General features: G+C 44.6%; 1 long non-coding RNA gene across 11 annotated transcripts; it reads left to right on the top strand.

Annotated features, from left to right (window-relative positions):
* The first annotated feature begins 1356 nt into the window (after positions 1–1356).
* Positions 1357–10812, top strand: LOC120676081. 11 transcript variants are annotated; one of them, XR_005675651.1, is made up of 12 exons: positions 1369–1669; positions 1762–1818; positions 1909–1942; positions 2057–2090; positions 2607–2671; positions 3180–3273; positions 3380–3419; positions 3508–3575; positions 5567–5939; positions 6021–6262; positions 10249–10358; positions 10545–10812. It is a non-coding gene; the product is annotated as an uncharacterized LOC120676081 (long non-coding RNA). The 11 variants fall into 11 exon arrangements; XR_005675653.1 differs by having other exon boundaries at positions 1360–1669; positions 2060–2090; positions 2607–3273; XR_005675649.1 differs by having other exon boundaries at positions 1361–1669; positions 2607–3273.
* The last annotated feature ends 10317 nt before the right edge of the window (positions 10813–21129 follow it).

Below are 21129 nucleotides of genomic sequence, written 5' to 3'. Positions count from 1 at the left end.
CTTATAATATGATATATGTATTGTTGTGAATATTTTTGTTGCCCGTAGCAACGCACGGGCATGAAGCTAGTATATCTAAAAGGTGGCGGGCATCATTTTTTATGCGCTAAAATAAATATTTATAGCGGGAATAAAAATCAAAAAAATATTTGCAAGTCGCGCGATTTTTTTGCGCGAATATGCACGCGTGCGATTTTTTCTGGCGTTACTAGGATTCGAACTCAGAACCTTAGTTTCGCGCATACTCTTTCCTAGCACTAGGCTACACCATCACATGTGATCAGCAATGAGATAGTTTACTTTTACCATCACTTTCTAATGTCTTATATAATCTATTTCACAGCTATAACGATCTCAAATAAAAAACTTTTCAACTACAAAGTAGTAGATCTGGTAGCGAGCTACAACTTTCTTATATATATTTTTTTCCATCTGGGATCATTTGAAAATTTGAAATTCAAAATTTAAACCATATATTTGGGTGCCAAAACAACCTCAATTGAAAAAATTTTGAACTACAAAGTTGTAGATATGGTTGAGGCCTACAATTTTTATATAGATCAATTTTTGATTTGAGGAAATTTGAATTTTTCAAAAATATCATGTTCAAATATTAATAAAAATCACAAAAGTGACGCGCCTTGATGTTGCACGTCACTTATGTCATCACAAAAGTGACAGGGTTTAATATTGCCCGCCACCTTTTACTTATCAAAGTCCGTCGCCTATACTAACTTTATAGGTGACGTGCTTTAATGTTGCCCGTCACCTATATTAAATTTATAGGTGACGGACCATAAATGTGGCATGTCACCTATAATAAAGGTGACGTGCTTTGATGTTGCACGTCACCTATGTCATTATAAATGTGACGGATAACGTTTTAGAGAGGTCACCAAGAGGTAAAAGGCGACGTGCATCATTTTCGCGCGTCACCCAGATAACAAAAGTGATGTACAACAACAACATGTCACTTTTGTGCATGTCACTATAGGTCATTTTTTACATAGTGAAAGTACTAAACGAAATCTATTTGCAAAATCTTTTTCTGGACGGGTGTAACTTTTCGCAACGAATCTAATGATGGTAATTAATCGATGATTGGCTACAGTGATGCTATAGTAACCATCCTCTAACCATGCGGTCAAAAGCCTCATTAGATTCGTCTCGCGAAGTAGCACAAGGATTGTGGAGTTAATTTTATAAATTGTCTTTATTTTATACTTCTAATTATTAGTCAAAGTTTGTGCTACGTGTGCAGGGACGAAACCAAACAGGGCCCACCTTGCGCCTGCACACTCCTCTGCTGCTTTGAATCTGCCCCCTCTCCTGGCCCACCTCCTAGCAGCATGGGCATGGGGCGCTGCCACGGCCGGCGGAGAGGCGCCGCCGCAGCCCGCGCGGTGACTACACCGCCGCCGAAGACCGAGCGCCCCGCCCCGCCCTCTCTCCCGACCCACCTCTCAGCAGGATGGGGCGCCGCACGGCCGGTGGACAGCCACCGCTGGGCCCGCCCCACCCGCGCGCGGCTGCTCCCGCGTTGGCGCGTGGCTCTCCCCTCGCCAGAATCCAAGTCACTGAATCTGAATCCATTACGAACCCTACCTTTTGATTCCCCATATCCCTTCCTCCTCCCGTTTCCCCGTCGCAAACTCCTGCGTGCACATCTGTGAGCTCCAGCTCTTTGCACACTCCTCGTTGTGCTGCTTTGAATCTGCCGAGCCACGACCTGATCCGCCATTTCTTGCTCTTCCGATGCAGGTGCAGAGGCGGCCATGGATTCGGTGACCTAGGTCTAGGAACACCCATTGCAGGAAGGTGGCCCAACTTATTTTGATTTGCATCCCTCCTTTGCTTGATCTCATGCCATGACTATTGTGCATCTAATTCTCTTATATGTGCCTGCAGTGAGCTTGTTGAATTACATCAGCAGGATCTCAGGGTGAGTTTTACCCTTCTCTAGGCCATTTGGATTGTTTATGTTCACTGCTCGTTGTGCTTTGCATCAGTAGCAAGACATAGTGATTACATCTCGTGCTTTTTCTTATTCCTGCAGCAGCCTTCTTGGATTTCAGCAACAGCATCTCAGGGTGAGTTTGTCCCTCCTTTTTTCCTTGTCATGTGTTATTGGGCATCTGATGAGATAACTAATTTCATTCAAGTTCTTGCTTTAGTATCCAATAAGTAGGGATTGTACTGCTCATTTAGTCTCATTGGGTAACCAGGTTGGTCAATATACGCAACTTAAAAATATCAAGCTCATGAAAAATAATGTCAAGTCTCATGAAATTAACTTGATTGGTAGATAAAATCTGTGATTATATCGCATTGAATCAGAGGTACTTTCTTATGCATTGAAGCTAACAATAGTTTCAAAGATGAAAGAGTAGATATTGTCCCAAAGATATGTCAAAATAGCCCATAGGTTGTTGCTTAAGAATATAGTAATGTACTCCTGGTTGGGTCAACATGTCCTCTTTTCTTATCATGGCTATCTCAGCTAACTCACTGTGAGAAACTAAGAAAGAACTTTTCTTTCTTGTTCCCTCTGAAGAGGTTTGATCCATGTGATGTTTTTCAGTAAATGCATATCATTTACTTTTCAGAGCTGGGTAGCTGACTGGTGAATAGCAAGAGAAAATGTTAACTTATCTGAATTTTGCCATGCTAGGTAACTTCTGCAAAGTGCTAACCATGATTGCTTTTGCCAAGTGCTAATTTAGGTAGAGGGAATGATCATTGGTCAATGGTTTTTGATTTTGCTTATGTCATAGTACTTGCAAGTTTACCACGCTTAAATTTTTCAATTGTTCAATCTATCACAGTAGAAAATTACTGAATTGCAGCTAGCTGCTATTCATGATTGAAATACACTAGCTTGAAATAAACCAGCATGCATGTGCACTATTTGTTGTGCCTCTTGGCGCCAGTAGTGGTGGAGCACCCATTGGCTGTGTTGGAGACTCTTGATGGACTTAAATTTAGATGGTTGCTTGCTGATTTACACCATAATTTCCCTTAATGTTGAAAATATAATGGGATCCATGGACAGTGTGGAACCTTTAAATTTCTGAATCGCAGGAAGTGCCATCAAATGGCTCCATGAAGTTTCATCTGTTTGGATATAGGTTAGAGTCAATAGGTTGAATTTCTAATTCAAATTTATTCTGCAAAACAAGGTTTTGCATTCATGATAAGCAGATAGAGCAAGCCTATGAGGACTTGCTGAATTCGTCAAAGCAGACTTTGGCTAGCATGACGGAACTACCGGAGGTTCGATTAGTTCCATATATTATTTTTTCCCCTTCAATGCTATGGTATATGCTCAATATGATTAAAGGATTTCTTAGGGTATTTAACACTTGAAAAATACCTACAGGCTTTGCTGGAGAGTAACCAGCCTGTAAAGGATGCCGATGGTTTGCTACTCTCCATCCAGTTCTTGTTGTACCGACAAAACTGTGGTATCTCATCTATACTTGTTCATAATTCTTGAATTGGTTCCAGAATGACGAGTGGTATGCCTCCAATGGACAGAATGACGAGTGGTCAGAAGTACAGAGATTGCAGACAAGGTAAATTTGTGTTAAAAAGTAACTAGCTAACCATCAGTGCTTGAAAAGGACTTCAATGTGCTATGGAATTATTTACAGTTGCTTGCACCTTTTTGAGTAACCACTTTTTCTTTTTTTCTTTTTACAATGCCATTACCATTAAAACTGTGAATTTCGAATGCATATCAGGTCCTGGTAGTTAATTTCTTTTATAGTTTTATGTGTAATTAAAATCTGCTCTACCCTCCTAATACAACTTCTATTTAGATTTTTTGAAACCAAACTTTGTATTAGAGTATATTTGGGATATCTCTATAATAGGTAGGTTAGGATTGTATCCGGACTCTACCATACCATAGGAGGCTTGTCCTCCAAGTCATGTATCCCAATATATACCGGTCTAGGCCTTAATGCAATACAATCAATCCACACATTATACAGAATTCTATTCTCCTATATGGTATCACAACGCTGTATCTTTTCTTCGCTCGATCAGAGATCGGGGTCGAGTCGTCCACCGCCCCGTCGACTTCACGCCTCTACTTCGACGTCGGCGTCGACTTCACCAGCCATTACCTTGACTATGACTGTGTGGCATGGCAAGATGGACGGCGCCCTAGGGGACGCCCGTCTGCACCGCCTACCTCGCTGTTTCGTCCGCGCGTCGTCCTGCACCGGCTCGTCGTCGCCTCCACCGACCGGGAAGCCTTCACCGACTTCACTCACCGTTGTCTCGCCTCACGCTACTAGGTCTAATCAGCCGACGTGCGTGATCCACCCGGCGTCGAGTGGGCCCCTTCATTGAGTACGGAGGGGTGCCGCTACGCCGCCTCTTCGGGCAGCAGTGGCGCCACCCGTGGTCTCCTTCGCCATTGCATCCTCATTGCCGCCGACCACGTCCACGACCTCGTCGTCGACTATGTGTCGTTGCGTCCTGCGGATGGTCTTCGTCAAGCTGTTCGAGTTCTTCACCGACTTCTACGACCGCCGCCGCCGCGACCACTACTCCAAGCAAGCTGGCCTTTGGGCTAGTGCTTGGCTGCTCTATCTCTACGCTTCATCCAGCACGACCTCGTCGCCACCACCATCGTCTCTACTTCACCTATTTCGTCTACTTTGACAACTGCGGGCTGCTTCGGCTTCTTCTTCCTCGCCGTTTTGCACCGCAACTGTCGTCGAGACCTTCTCTGCTGGTCTCCTACATTCTGCGACTTGGTTGTGTGCTCTCCCTTGCACGTCTAGTATTGGCACCATCGCCACGTGCCTTCGTCCCCGACATGCTACTGGGTTTGGCAAACCCAGTACTCGCCTCGGCCTTGGCGGTTTGATGGCGTCATCTTCGCTTCGTCCTCGACTCATCACCGTCTTCGTCTACGGCGCCTCCGCGCCACCATTTTTTGGTGCCCCCTTGCGCGCCAGCGGCTTCATGTGCGGCTACCTCGACAGCTACGTCGACCACGGCTACCCTACACATGGCATCCTTGACCATGGCTATTCACCCTCGTCTCGGCTTCCTCGACATCGGCACAAAGGGCTATCATCCGCATGAGGCTTCGCCAGTTTTTCTCCAGTCACAACATTCGTTCTGCACCGACGTAATGTCTGCAGGGGATGTTAGTCCGTTGGTTCCTATCTTCGGCTTCTTCTCCAGTCTCAAAGTTTGCAGTACTCCCACTGTGACGGTAGGGAGATATTACAGTATATTTGGGATATCTCTATAATAGGTACGTTAGGATTATATTCGGACTCTATCATACCCATAGGAGGCTTGCCGTCCAAGTCATGTACCCCAATATATATCGGCCTAGGCCTCAATGCAATACAATCACGGCCTAGGCCTCAATGCAATACAATCAATCCACACATTATACAAAATTCTATTCTCCTACACTCTGATATGGCCAGAGTGTGGAAAAAGTAGTGGCCAACATACTGCCACTCATGCAATATTTTTTGTGTAAAATAACTACCAGGGAACGGGAGGCTTCTGACGGTTTTTTTTTGCCCGTCAGGAACCCAACGCCCAGAGGTCCAAAAATTCCCCACCCATGTGCCAGCCGGACAGGAACCCACGAATTGCTCTAGAAAACCTATATCCTCTCCCCTCACCCCCTACTCTCCCCATCACAGCGGTTCCTGCGCAGCCAGCGCAGGCAAGAGCGCCCGCTTCCTCTTCTCCCAACCCACGCTTCCCCTGCTGCCGCCGCTGTAGTTGATCCCAAATCCGCCACCCATCATTGGCCCCTTCTGCTTGCTGCTGCGGCGTAGTTCTCTTTCCATGGCCACCGTCCCGCAACATCCGCACCCCTTTTGTGCAGATCCAAGCTCAAGCAGGCAACCCCTCATTGGATTTCGGCGCCACTCGTATGGATCGAGCAGATGCAGGTACTACCGTCATCCCCACATCATTTTCAAGTAGCTGACATGAATCCCCAAACTATTCTCAAGTGGCTAACATATGAATAGATCTCTCCAAGAGGCCAACGATCCCTGGTTCAATTTTGGCCATGGTCATAAAGCAGATCCTTCCTGTCCGGCCCCTCTTATCTTGTGGTTATTGCAATCGTGAAATCAAGTGGCATCCTTCAACGCCCTCTTCTTCTGTAAGGGTCTGTGCAAGGAGTCCCTTGAATTTCCTTTGATTCATGGATACATGGAATTCGCTAGGTAAAAAGGAACTACTGATTTGAAGTCGTCCTGTTTGCATTGTAAGTGTAATAGTGTCACTGTAACCTTGAAGAAGTTCATGTATATTAACTGTACATTTTTCTTGAAAGAATATATGCAAGACTAAATATCGATATGTGAGTATGTGACATGTTTAGGGTAAAGATTCAGATACCGGATGAAATAGAACACACAAGAATTTGTGATGCCTTAGTTGAGATATTACTAAATGTTCATAGTTGTATGTTATTATTTTGACTGCATTAAAACATAGGAGTCATTCTGGTTGAGAATTTGCTAAATATTCAGTGTTAATTGTGAATGTACACTGGCTTGTTTACGACAACAACAACATAGCCTTTTTTCTCAAACAAGTTGGGGTAGGCTAGAGATTAAACCCGAAAGAAATAAGTTCAAGGTTCAGGCACATTGATAGCTAGTCTACAAGCGCTCCTATCCAAAACTATCTCTTTAGAGATATTCCAATCCTTAAGGTCTCTCTTAACCGACTCATCCCACGTCAGTTTAGGTCTACCTCTACCCCTCTTTACATTATCGACCCGCTCAAGAACCCCATTACGCACCGGCGCCTCAGGAGGCCTTTGTTGGACATGTCCAAACCATCTCAGCCGATGCTGGGTAAGTTTCTCCTCAATTGGTGCCACCCCGACCCTATCCCGAATAACTTCGTTCCGGACTCTATCCCTCCTTGTGTGCCCGCAAAACCACCGCAACATCCGCATCTCTGCTACACTCAGTTGCTGGACATGTCGCCTTTTTGTAGGCCAACATTCAGCACCGTATAACATCGCCGGACGAATTGCTGCCCTATAGAATTTGCCTTTTAGCTTTTGTGGCACCCTCTTGTCACAAAGGATGCCAGAAGCTTGCCGCCATTTCAACCAGCCAGCTGAAATTCTATGCCTAACATCTTCATCAATGTCGCCATTTTTTTGTAGCACCGATCCTAAATACCGAGAAGTATTCTTCTGGACCACGACCACCACTTGCCCATCTAGACTAACATCTCCCCCCTCATGCCTAGTCGCGCTGAAATCGCACATCATGTACTCGGTCTTGGTCATACTAAGTCTGAACCCTTTCGACTCTAACGTGCGTCTCCACAGCTCTAACTTCCTATTAACCCCTGCCCTACTCTCGTCAACTAGCACCACATCATCAGCAAAGAGCATACACCAAGGGATCCCACCTTGTATATCCCTTGTGACCTCATCCATCACTAAAGTAAATAACTAAGGGCTCAATGCTGACCCCTGGTGTATGCCTATGTTAATAGGAAAGTCAGTGGTGTTGCCATTACATGTCCGGACAAATGTCGTCGCATCCTTGTACATATCCTTAATGAGAGTAATGTACTTAGTTGGGACTTTGTGCTTCTCCAAGGCCCACCACATGACATTTCTCGGTACTTTGTCATATGCCTTCTCAAGGTCAATGAAGACCATGTGCAAGTCCTTCTTCTGCTCCCTATATCTCTCCATCAATTGTCGTATTAAGAAAATCGCCTCCATGGTTGACCTTCCAGGCATGAACCCAAATTGGTTTTGGGTCACACTTGTCACTCTTCTTAGGCGATGCTCGATAACCCTCTCCCAAAACTTTATCGTATGGCTCATCAGCTTAATCCCACGATAGTTAGTACAACTTTGAACATCGCCCTTGTTTTTGAAGATAGGTACTAATATACTTCTCTTCCATTCTTCTGGCATCATGCTTGACCGAAAAATGAGATTAAAAAGCTTAGTTAACCATACTATTGCTCTATCTCCTAGGCATCTCCACACCTCAATGGGGATACCATCATGGCTCATCACTTTACATCCCTTCATCCTCTTCAAAGCCTCCCCGATCTCTACCTCCTGAATTCTCCTCACAAAACGTCTGTTGGTATCGTCAAAAGAGCCATCTAACTCAAGGGTAGGGCCCTCACTCTCCCCATTAAACAACTTGTCGAAGTACTCTCTCCATCTATCTATGATCTCCTCATCCTTCACTAGCAGTCGATCTGTCCCATCCTTAATGCATTTGATTTGGTTGATGTCCCTTGTCTTCCGCTCGCGGATCCTAGCCATCCTATAAATGTCCTTCTCCCCTTCGTGCCTAGCCGCTGATACAGGTCATCATACGCCTTACCCTTTGATACACTCACAGCTCGTTTTGCAACCTTCTTCGCTAATTTATAGCCCTCGATGTTGGCTGCACTCTTGTCAAGGTGGAGACGCTTGAACAGCCCTTTGCACCTCGTCGTTCCACCACCAGGTGTTTTTCCCCTCCTGTTTGCCACCCCTACTCACGCCAAACACCTCTGAGGCCACCTTCCGAACACATGTTGCCATCTTTAGCCACATGTCATCTGCGTCTTCTCCTTCTTCCCAAGGCCCCTCACCTAGCATCCTTTCCTTAAACGCTTGTGCCGCTTTCCCTCTAAACTTCCACCACTTTGTTTTTGCAATCTTGGCACGTTTGTCCCGGTGGACACGTACCCGAAGACGAAAGTCCGCCACCACAAGCTTGTGTTGAGGGACAACACACTCCCCAGGTATCACCTTACAATCTAAGTAATCATGTCTATCCTCCCTCCTAGCAAGGATAAAGTCGATCTGGCTCGAGTGTTGTCCACTACGAAACGTCACAAGATGGGATTCTCTCTTCTTAAACACGGTATCCGCTATCAACAAGTCGTAGGCTAACGCGAAGTTCAACACATCCTCCCCCTCTTGACTCCTGCTACCATACCCAAAACCCCTTGCACTCGCTCGAACCCTACATTAGTCGCACCCACATGGCCATTGAGATCTTCTCCTATGAAGAGTTTTTTGCTGGTAGTCACGGTACTAACTATGCTATCTAGATCTTCCCAGAACTGCATCTTGGTGCTCTCAATAAAGCCTACCTGAGGGGCATAGGCACTGATCACATTCAAAACCGAATCTCCAACTACCAACCGGATTAGGATAATCCGGTCGCCTTGCCTTCTAACCTCTACGACTCCATCCTTAAGGCTCCTATCAATCAAGATGCCTACACCATTCCTACCCGGAGTTGCTCCCGTGTACCAAAGTTTGAAGCCAGTATCCTCAACCTCCTTCGCCTTCTGGCCCTTCCATTTAGTCTCCTGAACGCATAGAATATTTACACGCCTCCTAATTGCTGCATCAACTAGTTCTCGCAACTTACCCGTTAGGGACCCTACGTTCCAGCTACCTATACGAATCCTAGTTGGTTCGGTTAGCTTCCTTACCCTTCGCACCCATCGAGGGAAGTGCGAAGACCCTTGCCCATTTTTCACTACACCCGGGCGTAGATGTAGCGCGCCATTCAGGTGACGACCCGACCCTTGCTCACTTATCATCGTACCCAGGTCACGATACGACGCGCCCTTGGGGGGATGGCGACCCGGCCCTTGCCCATTTATCACCACACCCGGGTTCCGATGTAGCGCGTTGCTAAGAGGGTTACGCCCCAACGAGTTTCTTGTGGGTTTCAAATCCATTAGAGTGGCTATTTTTTATGCTGGTTTGCCAAAACCTAACGCAACCCTCCTCCTTTACCCGGGCTTGGGACCGGCTATGCTGAGACGACTCAGGAGAGAGAGTCTTCCAGTCAGCATAGGCGGAGTTGTACACTGGCTTGTTTGATTACCATTATCCTTTTTGATATAGTAATATGGTTTTGTAGGCTGAAAGATAGAAATAACTAGTGCTACTTCATAGATTACATGATGCATGCTCTTTATGGATCATCAGTTATTTTCCTTATTGCAAAATTGCCAAATCAATTCATGATTTCAATTTGACATTTTGGTGAAGGAAAAAAAAAGACTATTGGACTAGTAACCTTTTGGATATAATTTGATACAAAATGTAAGATTTGACTGTATGATGCTGACTGCTGAATTATACTAAGATCATGGAGATAACAAGCTCGAGTGTACTTCATTTCACACACTCTCTTCACCTTTTATGTTGCGACATACTCAACTGATTGGTTGTAATTTTATTTACAGTGCTGCTGCTGCTGCTAGCTAGCTAGCTACTAAATTATCTAAAACACTGCATACTATGTGATTTAGGGAAAAGGCTGCCTAGGGAAAGGTACCTTGCTGAAATCTGGAAGGTGAATGACTCTATTATATCCTGCTATTTCATTATTTAGCTTGTGTTACAAAGCTGCATTAGTGTTACAAAACTGCTTGTTGTGTGTGTTACAAAACTGCTATTTCATTATCATGCACATTGTCTGACTTATCCTGATTGAATTGGAAAAATTGTGCCTCTCGTAATATACTACTTTCACATGCAGGTCTTGTCCCTGACTTATCTGAAGGCGTGCGTGTGAACTGGGGTTAACCAGTTCCGTTCCTTGGAGGTTAAGCAGATGCACCGATGCAGCACCACAAGTCTGTGAAATCTGGTTCAGGCAACTTTTGGATTTTCTTATGTTGCACAGCCTTTGTTCAAAAAGAATAGTGTAACTGTTCACTGGGACAGATTTCTACTTGTACATACTTCATTTATGTGCTTTAGTTGACTACAATTACTCCGAAATCCCATGAAGAGTTTTTGCCACCTGTAGCAGTGCAAGAGCAATCAACTATAACAAATAATTCGTATAAAATTTTTCTGTCACCCGTAGCAACGCACGGGCAATCAACTAGTAGGTAAAAAATCCCTGTTTCGAATCACTTCACATCCTTAAATATCGAAATTTCTCATTTACTAGTTGAATGTCCGTGTTGCTAGGAGTAACAAAAAAAAGTTTAATAGGTTCTCCCATGTGTCATATTAAACTGGCAGTTTATAGAGTGCATTCTTGCTTGGGAGAGTCTCCCTCGGATTCTTTTCATGTACTTCAACAACATAATACAACCCCAGTAATGATATTTCCACTCAGTCATATGCAACTCGCTGGAATTCCGCAATTTCACTGTGAACAACGACGCGAGGTTTATTCTGCGGGAGGATCCGGTTCAGAAAGAGCCCCCTTTTCTGAATCGGGAACATTATGGTCAGATGGTGGATAGTGGGGCGCCTTTTGCCAGGCCGTCTTGGGAGAATAATCCTCTGCTGGACCAGATCGACGGCAACGTACTCAAGCATTAGAGCCATGGACCAGTTCCTGGTGCTTGGTGCTCAGGGAAGAAGCGGTGGTTCAGTGATCCATGTTCCCAGTGGGCGACGTGAACATTGTGAGACAAGGCCCCCAAACTGTGAAGTTGCACCAATATCGGACTTCAGAACGAAGAAGCAAAGTCTAGCGGCAACACATGCAGGCGGTACAAGCATTGATGTCGGTGGCCTCATCCCATGGTTGAAATCTTTGAGCTATTCCATTTTCCACCATGGGCTCTTCCACTCTGCTGAATAAAACATGTTCTGTCATGTCTTTGCAATAAAATTTCAGGCACTCTGAGGGGTGCCATAGTTTTCTCAAAAAAAAAAACTCTGTTGAATAAATAACCGCTACCTGCCTGAACAGTAACAAGCACTCCTAGCACCTGAATACTGACACAGCCATGCAGGGGCGGATCCAACGTGGGGGCAGGGGGGCTTCAGCCCCCTACCCCCATGTTGTCCATTGGAGCCCCCATAAGCCCCCCTCCCCCCAAGAAAATTTTGGCATAGTGAAGAGGAGGAAGAAGGAGAAGAGAGGAAGAAGAAGGGAAAGAGAGAAGAGAGAAGGAAGAAGAAGAAAATGAGCCCCCCTCAGTTTAAGTTCTGGCTCCGCCACTGCAGCCACGGAGGATTGCACTTCCCTGAACTTTTATGTGGCAACTATAGTATCATCTTAGCATTGGTTTCTCTCTATATTGTTTTAGAACGTTCCATTTGAGCATTACTGGAATTAAGCTTTATACAACCCTATTTAGAGCTGCTGTTCATTTGCATGATAGGCCCTCATAGTTTGTGGTATTGATGTGTGGGAGTAGGGATTATAGGTTGACATGATCACTTGACTACCATTTATATTTCTTTTTTCTGTTTTTCAGGAATGAGATTATGATGGGTTGCTATGTCTTGATCATTTTGGCTGTCTTAATTTATACTGTGTCTGGTACAATTTTTGCTTGCTTATATTAACACTTGGCCTTTTCTCAAGAGTGAGATCTGTGATCTGAGTTTACCTTCAAGAATTTATTCTCAAATCACCAAGTTACATTAGTTCAGGCTTATCATATTTACTAATATAAGGATGCAATGAACTACTGAGCAACTTATTTTCACGTTTTTATGCCTTATTTTCACGTATTGCTACACCTCCACTTATTTTCACGTTTTTATGCCTTATTTTCACATATTGCTACACCTACACTTATTTTCACATTTTTTTCTATCTTATTTTCACATCCTTTTATTATCCATGTGTGGGTCTCATCAAAATCAAATTCCAACCCGTTTATAGACAAACAAAAGATTAGACTAAGGGGAAAGATATAAGAATGAAGAGTTCACGAGCAAAGTGTCCGTCCTTTTCACTTCTCGGGTGTTTGATCACGGCTGTTTATTGTTGCAAAGAGATGTTGCAGTGGAATAATCCAACATCAGCAAGTGTTGCATTTTTACACAATTGCATATCCAATAAAAAAAAGTAAGGTACTACCCTATGTGATTGCCATGCACGGAGGTGACTTTCATATGGTTTCAATTTGTGGTATTGCTTATTTTCATGTCTCCAACCCAACCATGAAAATGCAAAATCTAAATAAAAATTTTCATCAGGGATTGTTAGATATCTAGGCAATTTTCGGTATATTTTAATTCCAAAATTAAATGTATAAACTAACAATATTTCTATAACTTTAAGGAGTAAAATAAAACATGTGAACATGTTTATACTTATCACACATATAAGCATAAACAATATAAATAACCAAAGTTTCAGGGAGTACCCTGAAGCGGGGCCGTTGCCGGAGGCATTGGCTGCGCTGTTACCAACTGGAGTAGACATCTACTCGGTTGGCCTCAGTCGAAGTAGTCGAACTAAATCGGTGCAGGAAGAAGTTCGCAGTGCAGTCCCGCGAACGGTCACCAAGATGTAGTCGGCGTAGTCGTTCGGCCACCAGAATGTAGTCGACGTAGTCGTTCGGCTCGTCCACCAGGAAGTAGTCGTATAATCGGGCAAAGCCTTAGTATTTTTGAGCAGTCACGCTAAAGCGTTACCCAAAAACCTGATTGCCCGCCTATCCCGTGCAGGATCTCAAGGCGAGCAAGGTTTCGGAGGCCTGCTCACGCTAATTCTGTGCGCGCAGAAATTAGCGTTGGGGAACTCAGTTGTTGCAACTGGAGAGGGAGAGGAGAGGAGCCGAGTTGCCTCAGTGCTCTAGTGCAGAATGGATGAGGGGAATGACACTCCTTATATAGTGACTCAGGTGCTCAGGATCGTTGAATCTGGACACCATCAGAGTCATTTAGGTGATGCGGTTATGGCCATTAATTATAGATTTAATTGCACGTTTAATCGCACGATTAATTGCTGTCAACGGCAAAATAGCCATCACATCGCACCGCGCCGCGCCGCGCCGCACCGCACCGCACCGCACCGCACCTGCACGTCACGTCCGGTCGCGCACGCGCACGCGCACCGCACCGCCCGCCCGGCCGGCCGCGCCTCGCCTCGTCTCGGCCACGGCCACGGCCCGGCCCGGCCCGGCGAGGCGAGCGAGCGCGCGCGTGTGGTTCACCGTCCTCCTCTTACCGGCTTCACAAGTGGTGTACACGAAGTCCACCTTTTAAGTCGGTTGAGATCCTCCTCAATTCCCGGTACGGAATTAAGCATTGATTCCCTAGCATTAATAGTGGGCTTTAAATTCTTTTAATGTTTTAGAATGAATGGGCCAAGCCCATTACTCCAACAATCCCCACCAGGAAATTCAAGCCACACTAGAAATACCCTCATTCCCTCATTGATATATCAGTATTCGACAGAGACTGTTAAGTTGAACTTCCATCTAGGACAAAGGCTAAACTTATTCACAACTGTGCAATGGACTATGCCTTGAATTGCTAGTTTTGTGCAAACAAGTTTGACCAGAGCCCTACACTGGTACTAGGCTGTATAAGCATCCCCGCGGTTTGGAGCTTATAAGTCATACTCCAGGCCCTTCATGAGTTTCTAGAGAATACCCAATTCTCATAGACCATGACCAGTGGTCAAACTCATATAGGTGTGTTCCTTTCAGATGTTCTGTAGGACAACATCTTTGTTTCAAGAAAACAACTCATTTGTTTAAAAGAAACCACCTGGCACACATTAAGGTATAGACCAACCTGCCATACAGATTAGAAGAGAAATGCACCTTATACACGGAATGAGCCCTTTTCACAAATGTTCTCTTCTCACAGTCAAACTTTAGTTTGTTTCACCATCCTAATTCACGGGATCTCCGATCACATAGGACAGGTTTCCACTATAGAATGACTCACGTGGGTCTCAAGCCCAATTCCATAGATGCATTGTCTATCACATTTCGTGAAAGACCCTTTGTAAACTGATCTGCCAGATTTTTAGCCGTCTGAACATAGTCTAGGGCTATAACTCCGGAGTTTCTCAATTTTCTGACAGATTTCAACCGCCTTTTCACATGTCTAGATGACTTCATGTTATCCTTAGAACTATTCACCTTGACAATTACCGTTTGATTGTCACAGTTCATTAGGATTGCCGGTAACGGTTTTTCAACTATCGGCAAGTCCATAAGGAGCTCACGAAGCCACTCAGCCTCAACAGTGGCGGTATCTAATGCTGTGAGTTCTGCTTCCATAGTTGACCTCGTTAAGATGGTCTGCTTGCAAGACTTCCAGGAAACAGCTCCACCACCAAGTGTAAACACATATCCACTTGTGGCCTTTATCTCATCAGCATCAGAAATCCAATTTGAATCACTATACCCTTCTAGTACCCTTGGGTACCCGGTGTAGTGAATTCCATAGTTCATTGTCCCCTTCAGATAGCGCATTACTCTTTCAAGAGCCTTCCAATGATCATCTCCCGGGTTTGAAACAAACCGGCTCAGTTTGCTTACAGCAAACGAGATGTCAGGTCTTGTAGCGCTCGCTAAATACATTAATGAACCAATGATCTGAGAATATCTCAGCTGATCTCGCATTATCCTTTTGTTCTTTCTAAGAATTAAACTGGCATCATATGGTGTTGAGACAGGTTTATAGTCGCTATAACCAAAGCGACTTAACACCTTCTCCACATAGTGAGACTGTGTAAGAATCACCCCACCATTGATCTCTTTTACCAGTTTTATATTAAGGATAACATTAGCTTCTCCCAGATCCTTCATCTCAAAATTTTGAGATAAAAACTCTTTGACTTCCTTAATCACATTAAGGCTAGTGCCAAAGATCAGTATGTCATCCACATACAAGCACAAAATCACTCCTTCAGCCCCACCATAGCGATAGTACACACATCTGTCAGCTTCGTTCACAACAAAGCCGGCAGAGGTCAAAGTTCTATCAAACTTTTCATGCCACTGCTTAGGCGCTTGCTTGAGACCATATAAAGATTTTAACAACTTACAATCCACTCCTTCTTGACCCTTTGATACAAACCCATCCGGCTGATCCATATAGATCTCCTCTTCTAACTCTCCATTGAGGAAAGCCGTCTTAACGTCCATCTGATGAACGAGAAGACCATAAGAGGCTGCCAGGGAAAGTAACACCCGAATTGTGGTCAATCGGGCAACTAGTGAATAAGTTTCAAAGAAATCTTCTCCTTCTTTTTGGGTATAACCCTTGGCCACAAGTCTAGCCTTGTACTTTTCAATAGTACCATCTGGCCTAAGCTTTTTCTTGAACACCCACTTGCATCCAACCGGTTTACATCCATAAGGACGTTCAACGACCTCCCAGGTTCCATTAGACATAATAGAATCCATCTCACTCCTTACTGCTTCCTTCCAATAGTCAGCATCAGGAGATGAATATGCCTCTTCAATGGTTCTGAGTGTATCATCTATGAGGTATACAATGAAATCATCACCAAAAGACTTTACAGTCCTTTGTCTCTTGCTCTTTCTCAGAGCATCATTGTTATTCTCCTCAGGATTTTCTACAAGTGTATGTTCATTGTGTTCTATCGGCTCAGCAGAGCCATCATCCTCGATGAACTCTTGTCTAGATGAACTTGTTTCATCTCTCATGGGAAAAATGTTTTAAAAAAATGTAGCATCTCTGGACTCCATTATAGTACCAACATGCATGTCAGGTACTCCAGATTTCACTATTAAAAATCTATATCCAATGCTGTGAATAGCATAACCTAGAAAGATACAATCCACAGTTTTAGGTCCAAGCTTATGTTTCTTGGTTATTGGCACACTCACTTTTGCCAAACAACCCCATGTACGTAAGTATGACAGTGTTGGCCTTTTCTTCTCCCATTCCTCGAATGGAGTTATCTCTTTATTCTTTGTAGGAACACGATTTAGGACATGACATGCAGTCAATATAGTCTCACTCCACCATTCCTTGGAAAGCCCCGATGTATCTAACATGGCGTTAACCAAATCCGTTAGAGTGCGGTTCTTTCTTTCGGCAACCCCATTTGACTGAGGTGAATAGGGAGGCGTCCTCTCATGAATAATACCATGTTCCTCGCAGAATAAAGTAAATAAATTTGAGAAATACTCGCCACCACGATCTGACCTAACTCTTTTGATCTTTCTCTCAAGTTGGTTTTCTACTTCAGCTTTATAGATTTTAAAGTAGTATAAAGCTTCATCTTTTGACTTCAACAAATAGATGTAACAAAATCTAGTACTATCATCAATCAAAGTCATGAAATATTTTTTACCACCTTTTGTCAACACTCCATTCATTTCGCACAAATCGGAATGAATTAATTCTAAGGGTGTCAAGCTCCTTGCCTCCGCGGTCTTATGAGGCTTACGAGTTTGTTTTGATTCAACACATACATGACACTTAGAATTTTTGACAAAAGTGAACTTTGGAATTAAGCTCAAATTAGCTAAGCGCATCATACAACCAAAATTAACGTGACAAAGCCTCGAATGCCAAACATTTGTTTCATCAACGTTAATAACATTGTATGCAATTTTATTACAAACATCTGACAAAGAAAGACGGAACAAGCCTCCGCTTTCATAACCTTTTCCAACAAAAGTACCAAACTTAGACAAGATACATTTATTGGACTCAAAGACTAATTTGAAACCATCTCTACACAGTAGAGAGCCGCTGACTAAATTCTTCTTGATGGTGGGGACATGCTGTACGTTCTTCAGCTGCACGGTCTTCCCCGAAGTAAACTTCAGATTTACCGTACCAACACCAAGAACACGCGCATGTGATCCGTTCCCCATCAGCAAGGAGGAAGTCCCGCCGGTCTGGTAAGAAGAGAACAAAGAAGCATCAGCACAAACATGAATATTAGCACCAGTGTCAACCCACCACTCGGGTGAACCAAAGACTGAAAGAACAGTAGGTAATAAATTACCGTACCCCGATGTTCCTCCAGGCTCGCTAATAACCATGTTGGCGGAGTCGTTGCCTTTGCGGTTCGGACACTTTGCAGCAAAGTGATCCGTACTAGCGCACACATAGCAAGCTCCCGTCTTCTTCTTCTTCTTAAAAATGGTTGTCTTCTTAGTCTTTGGTTGGTTCTGCGGTGGCTTTTTCTTGTTCTTGTGGGAGTTGTTTTTCTGAACAAGATTGGCACTTGAAGCACCAACAACTCCTTTCCCACGTATGTCCTTTGCTCTCGCCTTCTCCTCAACATCAAGAGTCCCTATGAGTCCATCTATTGTGAACTCCTGTCTCTTGTGTTTTAGAGAAGTAGCAAAGTCCCTCCAAGAAGATGGCAGCTTAGAGATTATACCTCCAGCCACAAACTTATTGGGTAACACACATGGGGACTCTTTGCTGCAATTTTTGAGATCTTTTGCCAGAGTATGTATTTCATGAGCCTGTTCCACTATAGAACGGTCTTCGACCATCCTGTACTCAAGGAACTGCTCCATGATATACAACTCACTCCCGGCGTCAGATACTCCATATTGAGCCTCAAGAGCATCCCACAATGCTTTGCCAGTTGGCAGCCGGATATAAGAATCCACCAGGTTATCACTGAGAACACTAATGATCAAGCCTCGAAAGAGGATATCAGCCTCATCGAACGCACTCCCTTCCTCTGGAGAGAATTGTTCAGGCTTACCCTCTTTCACATGGATCACTCTCGATAGTGTTAACCACAGTATAAGCCGCTCTTGCCAACGTTTGTAATTTGAACCATCAAAAGGTGATGGTTTGATTGATGCAGCAAAGCTAGATACCGAAAGCCTATTAACACAATCAGGTTTTTGGATTGTTAGATATCTAGGCAATTTTCGGTATATTTTAATTCCAAAATTAAATGTATAAACTAACAATATTTCTATGACTTTAAGGAGTAAAATAAAACATGTGAACATGTTTATACTTATCACACATATAAGCATAAACAATATAAATAACCAAAGTTTCAGGGAGTACCCTGAAGCGGGGCCGTTGCCGGAGGCATTGGCTGCGCTGTTACCAACTGGAGTAGACATCTACTCGGTTGGCCTTAGTCGAAGTAGTCGAACTAAATCGGTGCAGGAAGAAGTTCGCAGTGCAGTCCCGCGAACGGTCACCAAGATGTAGTCGACGTAGTCGTTCGGCCACCAGAATGTAGTCGACGTAGTCGTTCGGCTCGTCCACCAGGAAGTAGTCGTATAATCGGGCAAAGCCTTAGTATTTTTGAGCAGTCACGCTAAAGTATTACCCAAAAACCTGATTGCCCGCCTATCCCGTGCAGGATCTCAAGGCGAGCAAGGTTTCGGAGGCCTGCTCACGCTAATACCTGATTGCCCGCCTATCCCGTGCAGGATCTCAAGGCGAGCAAGGTTTCGGAGGCCTGCTCACGCTAATTCTGTGCGCGCAGAAATTAGCGTTGGGGAACTCAGTTGTTGCAACTGGAGAGGGAGAGGAGAGGAGCCGAGTTGCCTCAGTGCTCTAGTGCAGAATGGATGAGGGGAATGGCACTCCTTATATAGTGACTCAGGTGCTCAGGATCGTTGAACCTGGACACCATCAGAGTCATTTAGGTGATGCGGTTATGGCCATTAATTATAGATTTAATTGCACGTTTAATCGCACGATTAATTGCTGTCAACGGCAAAATCGCCACGCCGCACCGCACCGCACGTCCGGCCGCGCACCGCCCGGCCTCGCCACGGCCCGGCCCGGCGAGGCGAGCGAGCGCGCGCGCGTGTGGTTCACCGTCCTCCTCTTACCGGCTTCACTAGTGGTGTACACGAAGTCCATCTTTTAAGTCGGTTGAGATCCTCCTCAATTCCCGGTACGGAATTAAGCATTGATTCCCTAGCATTAATAGTGGGCTTTAAATTCTTTTAATGCTTTAGAATGAATGGGCCAAGCCCATTACTCCAACATGGATAAGACAAAATACAAGTACTAAATTTGAGATGAGGTTTGTAACTTCTCACGAGGAAAAAAACTTTATTTCTTAGGAATGTACATGTAACAATTGTAAACATAGCCTGCTCCGTCAGTTATGGCGATCGGCTCTTACAATAGATATATTTTTACACCAATTGGGTGAAGCGCATCGTCTCTTAACTTTATCACTATTTCCAAACAAAATCAGGTTGCTTTGGGTCAAATTAATTTATTGAGCTGAATTGGGCTGAATTGTGGTTTAATCTTTGGAGTGATTTCTTTGAGGCGGCGGACGTGGAATTTATAGCGCAGACGATATATAGGGTGTGTTTGGCAGGGCTCCGGCTCTTCCAAAAACAGCTCCGGCTCTGGCTCTTCAGATGGAGCGGCTTTTCTGGTGGAGTTGGAGCCGTTTTAGAAAATGTTTGGCAAAACAGCTTCACTTGTTAGATTGATGTGTAAGCCGCGTGAAGCCACGATTTCATGGCTTCACCTTGCCTGTGTAAGCCGCTGATGGCTTCAGGACCGGCTTCACACGTGAAACCGGTCCCAAAACAAACGTTTGGGAGGGCTTCACCTGAAGCCGCTCGTGAAGCCGCCGGTGAAGCCCTCCCAAACGGGGCCATAGCCTCGTGTCGTGTGACACGTAAACATCCTGGTGGCATAATTCCGCCACCGTAGGGAAGTGAGGTAGCAAATAAGAAATTTTGCGGGCCGCGCCAATATATGCTACCGCGTGATTCAAAATTTTTGGCCAAATCGCCATATAGTACCTGACGAACTTCGCCCAAATGTGCTGCATGGCAGCATGAGTACAAACAGGAACCCAGTAACCAGTAAGTAAAATCAAAGGCTCGTGATCTTGATCGATGGGGCAGGAAATGAGAGACACATCAGTACCAACCTCTCGACTGCAAAGTCTTTTCCAAGGTACTCACTCCGTCATAAAAATAAGTCAATCTATGATTCAAAATTTATCCTAAAAAGTAAGTCATCTTACTCTATTTAAAAAGCATATATGAATTAAAGGATCAATTAGTACCAAATATAGGTAATAAAGTAGGAGCAAACATGGTTAGTTTACTTTATTCTTAATTTATCATAGAATTCTTAGCATGTTCTCTCTCTTTTTTCGGAGGGAGCCGGAGCTATCGATCGCAGGAAAATATGGCGAAGCCAGAGGGCGTCTCGAAAAGCAGCCAAATGACAGCCATAATAAGCCGCGTTTTCCTCGGCCTTTCCGATTTCAGGTTCCATACATATCGATCCGGTGCAAGTCCAGCAGCCCAAATTAAGTCCGGAACGGAACCGACTCCTCCTCCTCCTCCCTATTTCATGCCGCCTCGATCGCACGCAACGCAACCACCGTCGTCCACCGATCGCGCGACATGGCGCTCGCTCCCCGTCTCGCAATCAACCGCCGATCACACGTC

Source organism: Panicum virgatum, chromosome 5N (genome assembly GCF_016808335.1).
Source record: "Panicum virgatum strain AP13 chromosome 5N, P.virgatum_v5, whole genome shotgun sequence".
Classification (NCBI taxonomy): domain Eukaryota; kingdom Viridiplantae; phylum Streptophyta; class Magnoliopsida; order Poales; family Poaceae; genus Panicum; species Panicum virgatum.
Note: the sequence above shows the minus strand (reverse complement) of the source record. Positions and strands in the feature narration are given on the sequence as shown.